This window comes from Myotis myotis, unplaced genomic scaffold (assembly GCF_014108235.1).
Source record: "Myotis myotis isolate mMyoMyo1 unplaced genomic scaffold, mMyoMyo1.p scaffold_m19_p_19, whole genome shotgun sequence".
NCBI lineage: Eukaryota > Metazoa > Chordata > Mammalia > Chiroptera > Vespertilionidae > Myotis > Myotis myotis.
Window position 1 is genome coordinate 10,844,225 of NW_023416323.1, and position 11,376 is coordinate 10,855,600.

An 11,376-nucleotide genomic window follows, 5' to 3' on the forward strand; every position below is an offset into this window, starting at 1 on the left:
CATCTTCTGTTCAGTAGGTTGTCTTTTCATTTTGTTGATGATTTCCTTTGCTGTGCAAAAACTTTAATTTGATCTACTCCCCTTTGTTTATTATTTCTTTTGTTTCCCTTGCCTGAGGAGACATATCAGAAAAAATATCGCTAAGAGAAATCTCAGAGATTTTACTGTCTGTGTTTTCTTTAGGATTTTTATGGTTTTGAGTTTTACATTTAAACTTTATTCCATTTTGAGTTTGTTTTTGTATATGGTGTAAGAGGAGATGTAATTTCAGCTTTTGCATGCATCTGCCTAATCTTCTCAGGACCATTTATTGACTTGAGTGTCTTTACCCCAGTAGAAAAATATTAATTATCTTAGTTTGAATTTTTTCTTTAAAAAAAAATCTTTATTGTTGAGAGTATTACAGATGTCCCTCTTTTTCCCCCTACTTCCCCCCTCCACCTGGATCCCTCCCCGCCCCAGGTCTGTGTCCATGGTAATGCATATATGCATGTAAGATCTTTGTTTAATCTCTTCCCAACTCCCAAACCCTTTACCTCTGAGAATCATCATTCTGTTCCATTTCCATGCCTCTGATTCTGTTTTATTCACCAGTCTATTCTGTTCATTAGATTACTTATTCATTTATTTTGATTTTTAGATTCAATTGTTGATAGATATGTATTTCTTGCCATTTTATAGTACATATTTTTCATCTTTTTTTTCTTCTTCCTCTTTTTAAAGAATACCCTTCAATATGTTCTGTAATACTGGTTTGGTGGTGATGAACTCCTTTAGCTTTTTCTTGTCTGTGAAGCTCTTTATCTGACCTTCAATTCTAAATGATAGCTTTGCTGGGTAATCTTGGTTGTAGGTCCTTGCTATTCATCACTTTTGAATATTGCTGCCACTACCCTCTGGCCCACATAGTTTTTGTTGAAAAATCAACTGACAGTCATATGGGCGCTCCCTTGTACGTAACCAACTGCTTTTTTCTTGCTGCTTTTAAGATTCTCTCTTTGTCTTTAGCCTTTAGTAGACATTTTAATTATGATGTGTCTTGGTGTGGGCCTCTTTGGGTTCCTCTGTTTGGAACTCTCTGTGCTTCCTGGACTTGTAAGTCTATTTATTTCACCAGGTAGGGGAAGTTTTCTGTCATTATTTCTTCAAATAAGTTTTCAATATCTTGCTCTTTCTCTTCTTTTGGCACCCCCATCATTCGGATGTTGGTACGCTTGAAGTTGTCCAGAGGCTCCTTATACTATATTCACATTTTTGGATTATTTTTTCTTTTTGCTCTTCTGATTGATTAAGCACAAATGAACTACTAAATGTGTGATTAAAAAAAGAAACCCTAACAGTACATAGCGCAACAACATTGATCTTCCAGGTTTTATTAATTTCAATTATGTGTATTAAATCAGGCAAGCCTATATGTGCATCTTATTTCTTTAAAGAGCTGCTTCACATACAAGTGTTAAAATAGCCCAGCCCCAGTGTATAATTTGAATAAATATCTATTTTCTGTGAGTTACCCTAAAAGTTTTAAACAGAATGACCTCATAGTTTCTAAAAAGATTATTATTTACCTATAATGTGCTAGTAGCATCTTGCCCAGCCATAAAGCAATAAACTTCTCAATGATCTTAATTTTGACATTTGAATAAATAATGGAAACTTTTCTATTTTAAGGGTAAGTGTCCCATCAATTGGAATTAGTACCTTAAAAAAAAAAGGCAGCTCTTCAATGGAGTTAATAGTGATAAAAAATGTTTGATATAAGCAGTACTTTTATAAAATAAGATATGCTGGAAATCATTCCCTGTAATTTTTTAAAATAAAAGGTCAACTATGTTAAAAAAAAAATTCCCTGGAATTAGTGTGTTTTGCTTCCTCATATTTCAAATTGCTGATTTGATTCTCAGAATCCTCTACTCTACTGTTGAATCCCTGTAAATTATTCTTTATTTCAGTTAGTGTATGCTTAATTTCTGACTGTTTATTTTCCATGTCTTTGGCATTCTCACTAAGATCCTTGAAAGTCTCACTAAGTACCCTGAAGTTCTCATGAAGATCCTTGAGTAACCTTATAACCGTTGCTTTGAACTCTGTGTCCAGTGATTTGCTTTCTTTTATTTCTTTCATTTGTGACATGTTTCTTTGTCTTTACATTTTGGCTGCCTCCCTGTGTTTGTATAATGCTACCTTCTAATTATTGGGTAGAGCTGCTATCTCTTGGAGTTGGTGGTGTGGCCTTGTGTAGTAGGTGTCCCATAGGGCCCAGTGGCTCAGCCTCCCCAGTGTCCTGATTTGGGCACTCTAGGTGTGCCCCTTTGTGGGCCGTGTGCACAGTCTTATTGTAGTTGAGACTTGATTCCTGTTGGTGTCACTGGGAGGAATTACCTACAGTGAAGAGCTGTTGTGCAGAAAACACCCCTATGGGGCAAGACTTGCTTCAGTAGGGCTATGGTGCTTACTGGGTCTGCCCCTTGAGTTTGTCACTTGTGGATGTGTAGAGTTGTAATCTGTATGGCCTGAGTCTGTCTACCAGGTGCACTGGCTCTTGGGTCTCCAGGGAGGTGCAAAGTCCATCACTGCCTGAGGCCACCCAGCAGAAGCTACAGAGAGATCTGCAGATTCCTCCTATTTGTATTGGGTTTGCAAGTGCCCAGGTCCCAGGTCTTGGATCTTTTATTGATAGGTTTGGGGCATGCTGTCACCAGCTGCAGCTTGTTGAGAGATTTTAGCAAGTCTGAAGCCTGAGCCAGGACAGGCCATTCATATGGAAAAGCTGCTGCAAACAGCTTTGGTGGGGCTGCAAATTGGAAGGGGTGGGGTCTCAGGGAATCACCAGGGCAGGGCAAACAGTGTGCTCCAGGTTGATGGGGACTCAGATATGGTTGCCAGTCAGCCCTGGGACAGGGGAGGTCTCAACACAGGAACAATGGCCCTTACGAGCACCTCCATCTGGTAGAAAGCCACCCCCCGAGTTCCTGCTCTGATGTCAGACAATCCAGTTCTTCCTTGTATGTGTCTGTGTCCCCCACTGCCTTCTGGCACTGGAGCTCATAGGAACTGAGTCTGAGTAAATTTATGCCCAGCCTTTTAAGAGGGTCACTTGGGTCTCTGGCAGCCTCCGTGTCCCTCAGCCACAATCCCCACTAGTTTTTACAGCCTGAAGTTATGGGGACTTCTCTTCCCAGCTCTGGGACCCTGGATGGGGGTCTGGTGTGGTGCTGGGACCCCTTACTCCTCACGGTGGCCTCCATAGGGACAATCTCCCTCTCGGTTAAGAAAATGGCCCATGTGTGTGCCGGACCAACCCATTCCGTGCCTCCGCTCCTCTGGCCAGTCTTAATGTGCTTTATTCTCTACTTCTCTAGTTGTAGGACTTCCATTCAGCCATTGTTAGGTGGTTCTGAATGATGGTTGTTCTGTATTTTAGTTGTAATTTTGATGTGGTTGTGAGAGGCAGTGAGTACCAGTGTTTACTTATGCCACCATCTTGGTTCTCCTCTTTACCCTATTTTATGTTGTTGCCTCCTTTATCAAATATTAATTGATCATATAAGTGTGGGTTTATTTCTGGGCTTTCTGTTCTGTTCCATTGATCTATATATCTTTTCTTTATACCAGTACCATGCTGTTTTGATCATTAGAGTATAAAGGGTGTCCCAAAATTCACGCAAGAAGTAATTTTGATAGAAAACACAGGTTTATAATTAAAAATTGTACATTTTTTATTGCTTCATAAAGTATACAGTATAGGATTATGTATGGAATAGCATATCAGGTAAATGGCTTCCACGGCTTTGCTGGCACATACGCACTCTTTTGTTGAAATTTTCCATGACCGTTTTTGCATAAATATGGCTGAATTTCATTGATACAGCACTCAATTTCCTCCTTCAAAGCGTGGGTGGTCATGGGCTTGTTGGCATAAACCTCAGACTTCAAAAAACCCCAAAGAAAAAAGTCCAACGGCATTAAATCGCATGATCTGGGCGTCCAAATCTGATCACCAAAACGGGAAATTACACGACCAGGAAATGACTCATGCAGTAATTGAATTGTTTCTTGGGCATATGTTCCAGCAAAGCCATGGAGGCCATTTACCCGATATGCTATTCCATACATAACCCTATACTGTATACTTTATGAATCAATAAAAATGTACAATTTTTAATTATAAACCTGTGTTTTCTATCAAAATTACTTCTTGCGTGAATTTTGGGACACCCTTTAGTTTGCTATCTTTTTTTTTAAGATTGCTGTAGCTATTCAGGATCTTTTGTGGTCTCATATACATTTTAGATTTTTTTTGTTCTAGTTCTTTGAAAAATGCCTTTGGTATTTTTGATAGGAATTGCATTGAATTTATAGATTGCTTTCAGTAGTATAGGCATTTTAATGATGTTAATTTTTCCTATTCATGAGCATGGTATACTGGTAAAGCTTCCATTTATTTGTATCTTCTTCAATATCTTTTTTTTGTTATTTTTTTAAATATATTTTTTATTGATTAAGATATTACATATGTGTCCTTATCCCCACGTTACCCTCTACCCCCCCACCCCCCGCTCATGCCCTCACCGCCCCCTCCCCCCCCCCGTTGTCCGTGTCCATTGGTTAGGCCTATATGCTTCCATATAAGTCCTTTGGTTGGTCTTTCCCCCTTACCCCCACCCTCCCCTACCTTCCCTCCAAGGCCTGACAGTCCAATCAATGCCTCTCTGTCTCTGGATCAGTCCTTGTTCATCAGTTTATGTTGTTACTTATATTCCACAAATGAGTGAGATCCTGTGGTATTTATCCGCTCTCCAGTTCCATCCATGCTGTGACAAATGGTAAGAGTTCCTTTTTCTCCTTCCTCTTCTTAAAGAATACCTTTCAGCATTTCATATAATGCTGGTTTGGTGGTGATGAACTCCTTTAGCGTTTTCTTATCTGTGAAGCTCTTTATCTGACCTTCTATTCTGAATGATAGCTTTGCTGGATAAAGTAATCTTGGTTGTAGGTTCTTGGCATTCATCACTTTGAATATTTCTTGCCACTCCCTTCTGGCTTGCATGGTTTCTGTTGAGAAATCAGCTGACAGTCGTATGGGTACTCCCTTATAGGTAACTGACTGTCTTTCTCTTGCTGCCTTTTTTTTTTAAATTAAATCTTTATTGTTCAGATTATTACATTTGTTCCTCTTTTTCCCCCCCCATAACTCCCCTCCTCCCAGTTCCCGCCCCACCCTCCGCCCTCACTCCCCAACCACTTTCCTCATCCATAGGTGCACGATTTTTGTCCAGTCTCTTCCCGCATCTCCCACACCCCTTTCCACCCCAGGAATAGTCAGTCCATTCCCTTTCTATGTCCCTGATTCTATTATAATCACCAGTTCATTCTGTTCATCAGATTATTTATTCACTTGATTCTTAGATTCACTTGTTGATAGATGCATATTTGTTGTTCATAATTTGTATCTTTACCTTTTTCTTCCTCTTCCTCTTCTTAAAGGATACCTTTCAGCATTTCATATAATCCTGGTTTGGTGGTGATGAACTCTTAGCTTTTCCTTATCTGTGAAGCTCTTTATCTGACCTTCAATTCTGAATGATAGCTTTGCTGGATAAAGTAATCTTGGTTGTAGGTTCTTGGTATTCATAACTTTGAATATTTCTTGCCACTCCCTTCTGGCCTGCAAAGTTTCTGTTGAGAAATCAGCTGACAGTCGTATGGGTATTCCCTTGTAGGTAACTGAGTTTCTTTCTCTTGCTGTTTTTAAGATTCTCTCTTTATCTTTTGCTCTTGGCATTTTAATTATGATGTATCTTGGTGTGGTCCTCTTTGGATTCCTTTTGTTTGGGGTTCTCCGCGCTTCTTGGACCTGTAAGTCCATTTCTTTCACCAGGTGGGGGAAGTTTTCTGTCATTTTTTCTTCAAATAGGTTTTCAATATCTTGCTCTCTCTCATCTTCTGGCACCCCTATAATTCTGATGTTGGTACGCTTGAAGCTGTCCCAAAGGCTCCTTACACTATCCTCGCATTTTTGGATTCTTTTTTCATTTTGCTTTTCCGGTTGGGTGTTTTTTGCTTCCTCGCATTTCAAATCATTGACTTGATTCTTGCGCTCCTCTGGTCTGATGTCTGGAGTCTGTATAATATTTGTTATTTCAGTCTGTGTATGATTAATTTCTAGTTGGTTCCCCAATATAACATCGAGGGTCTCATTAGTTTTCTTGTAGATCTCATTAAGTTTATCGGCGGCTTCTAAACAGTTCTTGAGAGACTTTAAAAGTGTGGTTCTGAACTCTATATCTTCCATTGACAATTTTGTCCTGTTTCTTTGTCTCCACATTTTGTTATGCTTCCTTGGTGCACCTCCTAGTGGTCTTTGTTCGAAGTCTTATAGTTAAACCTTGATTGTTGTAGCTAATACCAGGGAGGGTTTGACCTCTAGGCCAAGTGGCTATGAGAATCAGCTGTGTCAGCAGTGAGAGAACTTCTGTCCTCTAGGGAGGTGCTAATCTAGCCTTTGCCTGAGGCTATCTGGCAAATGCCTCTGTGCAGGGCGTGGGCAGGGCGGGTCGCACAGGATCAACAGGGTGGGCCAGAGAGAGCAGTTATGGCGGCTCTCAGTCCTGTCCCCAGGGGCTCTGCCTCTCTGAGTCCCAGCACCCGCTGCAAAGCTCGGAGACAAAGCTGCACTCGCTCTGACCGAAGCCAGACAGTCCCGCTTCTCCCCTTTGAGTCTGGGTCGCTAAAGACTCGCCTGTATCTGGAGCTCAGAGTCTGCGACTCCCTCCAGATTGAAAACGCCAACCGCGCCCTCCGCCGCCAGCCTGCTCCCCGCACTCCGCACCTCAGAATTTGACTTCAGCACCGCGCCTCCTCTGAGTGTACTTTTGCGTTTCTCTTTCCTCCTAGTTGTAGGACTTCCACTCAGCCAGCGTTCCTGTGGTTCTGGGTGATGTCCGTTCTGTCTTTCAGTTTCACTTTTGAAGTAGTTGTTCAAGGCAGCAAACTCCGGCGTTAACCTATGCCGCCATCTTGGTTCCTCCCCTCTCTTGCTGCTTTTAAGATTCTCTCTTTGTCTTTTGCTCTTGGCATTTTAATTATGATGTGTTTTGGTGTGGTCCTCTTTGGGTTCCTTTTGTTTGGGGTTCTCTGCGCTTCCTGGACTTGTAAGTCTATTTCTTTGACCAGGTAGGGGAAGTTTTCTGTCATTATTTCTTCAAATATGTTTTCAATATCTTGTCCTCTCTCTTCTTCTGGTACCCCTATAATTCTGATGTTGGTACGTTTGAAGTTGTCCCAGAGGCTCCTTACACTATCTTCATATTTTTGGAATCTTTTTTCTTTTTCGGTTGGGTCTTTTTTGTTTCTTTGTATTTCAAATCTTTGACTTGATTCTTGGCATCCTCTTGTCTGCTGTTGGATCTCTGTATAATATTCTTTATTTCAGTCAGTGTATGCTTAATTTCTAGTTGGTCCTTTTTCATATCCTCGAGAGTCTCACTAGATTTATCGAGGATCTCACTAAATTTATCGGCGGTTTCCATAAAATTCTTGGAAAACCTTATAAATGTGGCCTTGAACTCTATATCCAGTCATTTGCTTTCCTCCATTTCTGTCATTTGTGACCTGTTTCTTTGTCTCCGCATTTTTTATGCTTCCCTGTGTTGGTAGAGTGGTTTTGTGTGCTAGGTGTCCTGTAGGGCCCAGTGGCTCAGCCTCCCCAGTTACCTGAGGTGGACACTCTTGGTGTACCCCCTTGTGGGCTTTTTGCACAGTCTTATTGTAGTTATGCCTTGATTGTTGTAGGATCACTGGGAGGAATTGACCTCCAGGCCAATTGGCAGTGAGAATCAGCTGTGTCTGCAGTGGGAGAACTTCTGTGCTGAAGACACCCTTCTGGGGCAAGACTTGCTTCAGTGGGGTTTTGGTGCTCACTGAGTCTGCACCTTGAGTGTGTCCCTTATGGATCTGAGGAGTTGTAATCTGGATGGTCCCCCTCTGACCACTGGGTACACTGGCTCTTGGATCTAAGGAGGTGCTAATTTAGCCCCTGCCTGAGGTTACACAGCAAGAGCTATGAAGAGAACTGCAGATTCCCCTTCCTTTTTTGGAGTTTGGAGGTACCCTGAGGAGGCCCAGCTGTGAATCAATGCAAGCTGCTGTGGGGCCTTGGGCCTTCTCTTGGAAGTTCTGGGTCTGTCTGGCCCAGCTGCAGTTAGGTAATTTTCAGGTTGCAAAGGGCCGGGGCATTCATATGCAAAAGCCTCTGCTGCAGCCTGGGTGGGGCGGAGTCTCAGAGAATCAAAGGGCGGAGCAAGCCACTATGGCGGATTCTCAGCCCTGCCCTAAGGGGCCCCGCATCTCAGTGTCCGTGTAGTTGCTGCAAACACCTCTGAGGGAAAGCCGACCTCAAGTTCTGAGTTCTGCCCGCTGCCAGACAGTCCAGTTTCTCCCCGTATGAGTCCTGGGTCCCCAGAGACTTCCCGGAACTGGAGTTCAGAGCAGTGGTGAGCTTGTGACTCCCTCCCGATTCAAAAAGACAGCCGCGTCCTCAGGTGCCAGCCCCTTTCTGCGCGCGCCTCCGTACCTCTGCACTTTACTTCCGCAGCTCCTCTGGCTCTCAGCGTGCTTTTCTTTCCTTCTAGTTGTAGAATTTCCACTCAGCCAGCCTTCCTGTAGTTCTGGATGATGTCCGTTTTGTCTTTATGTTGTTTTTTTTGAAGTTGTTGTGGGAGGCAGCAATTTCCCGGTGTTTATCTATGCCGCCATCTTAGTTTCTCTCTTCTTCAATATCTTATAATTTTATGATATAATTAAGGTCTTTTACCTTTTTTAAAAAAAATCTTTATTGTTGAAAATGGTCTTTTACCTTCTTGATTAGATTTATCCCTAGGTATTTTTTGATGCAATTATAAATGTCATTGTTTTCTAGGTTTCTCTGTCTGATACTTCATTATTGGTGTATAAAAATGCAACTGATTTCTGAATATTAATTTTGTATCCTGCTATTTTACCAAATTTAGTTATCAGTTTTAGTAGCTTCTTTTTTGGTTAATTCTTACCTGAGGATATTGAATCCATAGCCCTTCAGTTTGCATGCCGACACTCTATCCATTGAGCCAAACTGGCTAGGGCAGTTCTAGTGGCTTTTAAAAATGGAATCTTTAGGTTTCTCTATATTACAATATTATGTCATCTTCAAATAATGACAGTTTTATTTCCTTCTTTCCAATTTGGATACATTTTATTTCTTCTTCTTGTCTGATTCTGTGGCTAGGACTTCCAGTATTATGTTGAATAAGAGTGGTGAAATTGGACATCTCTCTATTGTTCCTGATCTTATTTCTGAAAAGCTTTTAATTTTTCCCTATTGAGTATGTTATCTGGGTTTATTATAGATGGCCTTTATTATGTTTTGGTATGTTTTCTCTATTTCCACTTTGTTGAGAGTTTTTATTATAAATGAGTGCTGGATTTTGTCAAATGTTTTCTATGCATCTATTGATATGATGATATTATTTTTATCCTTCATTTTGTTTATGTGGTGTGTCATATTAATTTATTTCTGGATATTGAAGCATCTTTGCATGCCAAGGATAAATCCCACTTTTTCATGGTGTATCATCTTTTTGATATATTGCTGAATTTGGTTTGCTAATATTTTGTTGAGGAATTTTGCATTTATGTTCATTAGGGATACTGGTGTATACTTTTCTTTAATTTTTCTTTTTTTAATGTTTCCAAGGCATAAAACAACTCTGGCCACCAACACAGGCATCAAATTAGGCCGAACTAAGGATTGTGTTTGCTTTACTTCTGACTGATATAAGAGCAACACCACCAATCTCTTTGCCCATTGCCAGGCAATAGAAATCTATGAAACACAGTGGAAGCAGTCTTAATTAATTTTTTCTCTTTGTAGTGTCTTTATTTGGCTTTGGAATCAGTATAATGCTGCCTTCATAAAATGAGCTTGAGATTCCCTCCTGTTGCTTTTTTTTGGAGTAGTTTGAGAAGGATAGGTGTTGGTTTTTCTGAATGCTTGATAAAATTCACCTCTGAAACCACCTGGTTCAGGATTTTTGTTGGGAGTTTTTTGATTACTGCTTTGATTTTGTTGGTTGTAATTGGTCTGTTCAGATTTTCTGTTTCTTCTTGGAAGATTGTGTGTTTCTAGGAGTTTATCCATTTCTTCCAGATCATCCAATTTGTTGGTATATATTTGTTTGTAAAATATTCCTATAGCTCATTGTATTTCTGTGGTATTAGCTGTTAACTTCGCTTTCATTTTTATTTTATTTATATGGGTCCTCTCCTTTTTTTCTTGATGAGTCTGATTAATGGTTTATAAATCTTGTTTATCTTTTCAAAGAACCAGCTCTTGGTTTCATTGATCTTTTGTATTGTCCTTTTATACTCATCTTGTTTATTTCCACTCTGATATTTATTATTTCCTTCATTCAATTCATGTTAGGCTTTGTTGTTCTTTTTCTAGTAACTTTAGGTGTAAGGTTAGACTGTTTATTTGCGATTTTTCTTGTTTCTTTAGGTTGGCCTGTATTGCTATGAACTTCTCTTTTAAGACGGCTTTCACTGTGTTTCATAGATTTTGGATTGTTCTGTTTTCATTTTTATCAAGCTATCTTTTGATTTCTTCTTTGATCTCACTGTTAATCTATTCATTGTTTAGTAGCTTTTTTTTTTTTTTTTTTAGCCTCCATGATCTTAAGTGTTTTTCATGTATTTGATTTCTAGTTTCATACCATTGTGGTTAGAGAAGATACTTCATTTTAATCTTCTTAAATTTATTGAAACTTATTTTGTTGCCTAACACGTGGTCTAACATGGAAAGAGTTCCATGTGCACTTGAAAAGAATGTATATTCTGCTGCTTTGGGGTAAAATGCTCTGAAAACATTAATCAAATGTATCTGGTCTAATGTGTCATTTAAGGCTGTTGTAAAATCCAGTTCTTTTTTTTTTATATATTTTATTGATTTTTTACAGAGAGGAAGGGAGAGAGATAGAGAGTTAGAAACATCTATGAGAGAGAAACATCGATCAGCTGCCTCCTGCACGCTCCCCACTGGGGAAGTGCCCGCAACCCAGGTACATGCCCTTGACCGGAATCGAACCTGGGACCTTTCAGTCCGCAGGCCGACGCTCTATCCACTGAGCCAAACCGGTTTCGGCAAAATCCAGTTCTTTATGTAAGTTTTCTTTTGAAGTATGTGAAATATTTTTTTCCTACCCTTTCTGAACTTGCATACTTATTTTGTCGATTCATTACTAGCATGTTGGTAAGCTTTGACACAAAAAGAAGTCAATTTGCTTGGGAAATTGTATTATTTCTACAGGTTATAAATATTACATTTAACATGGCATATGG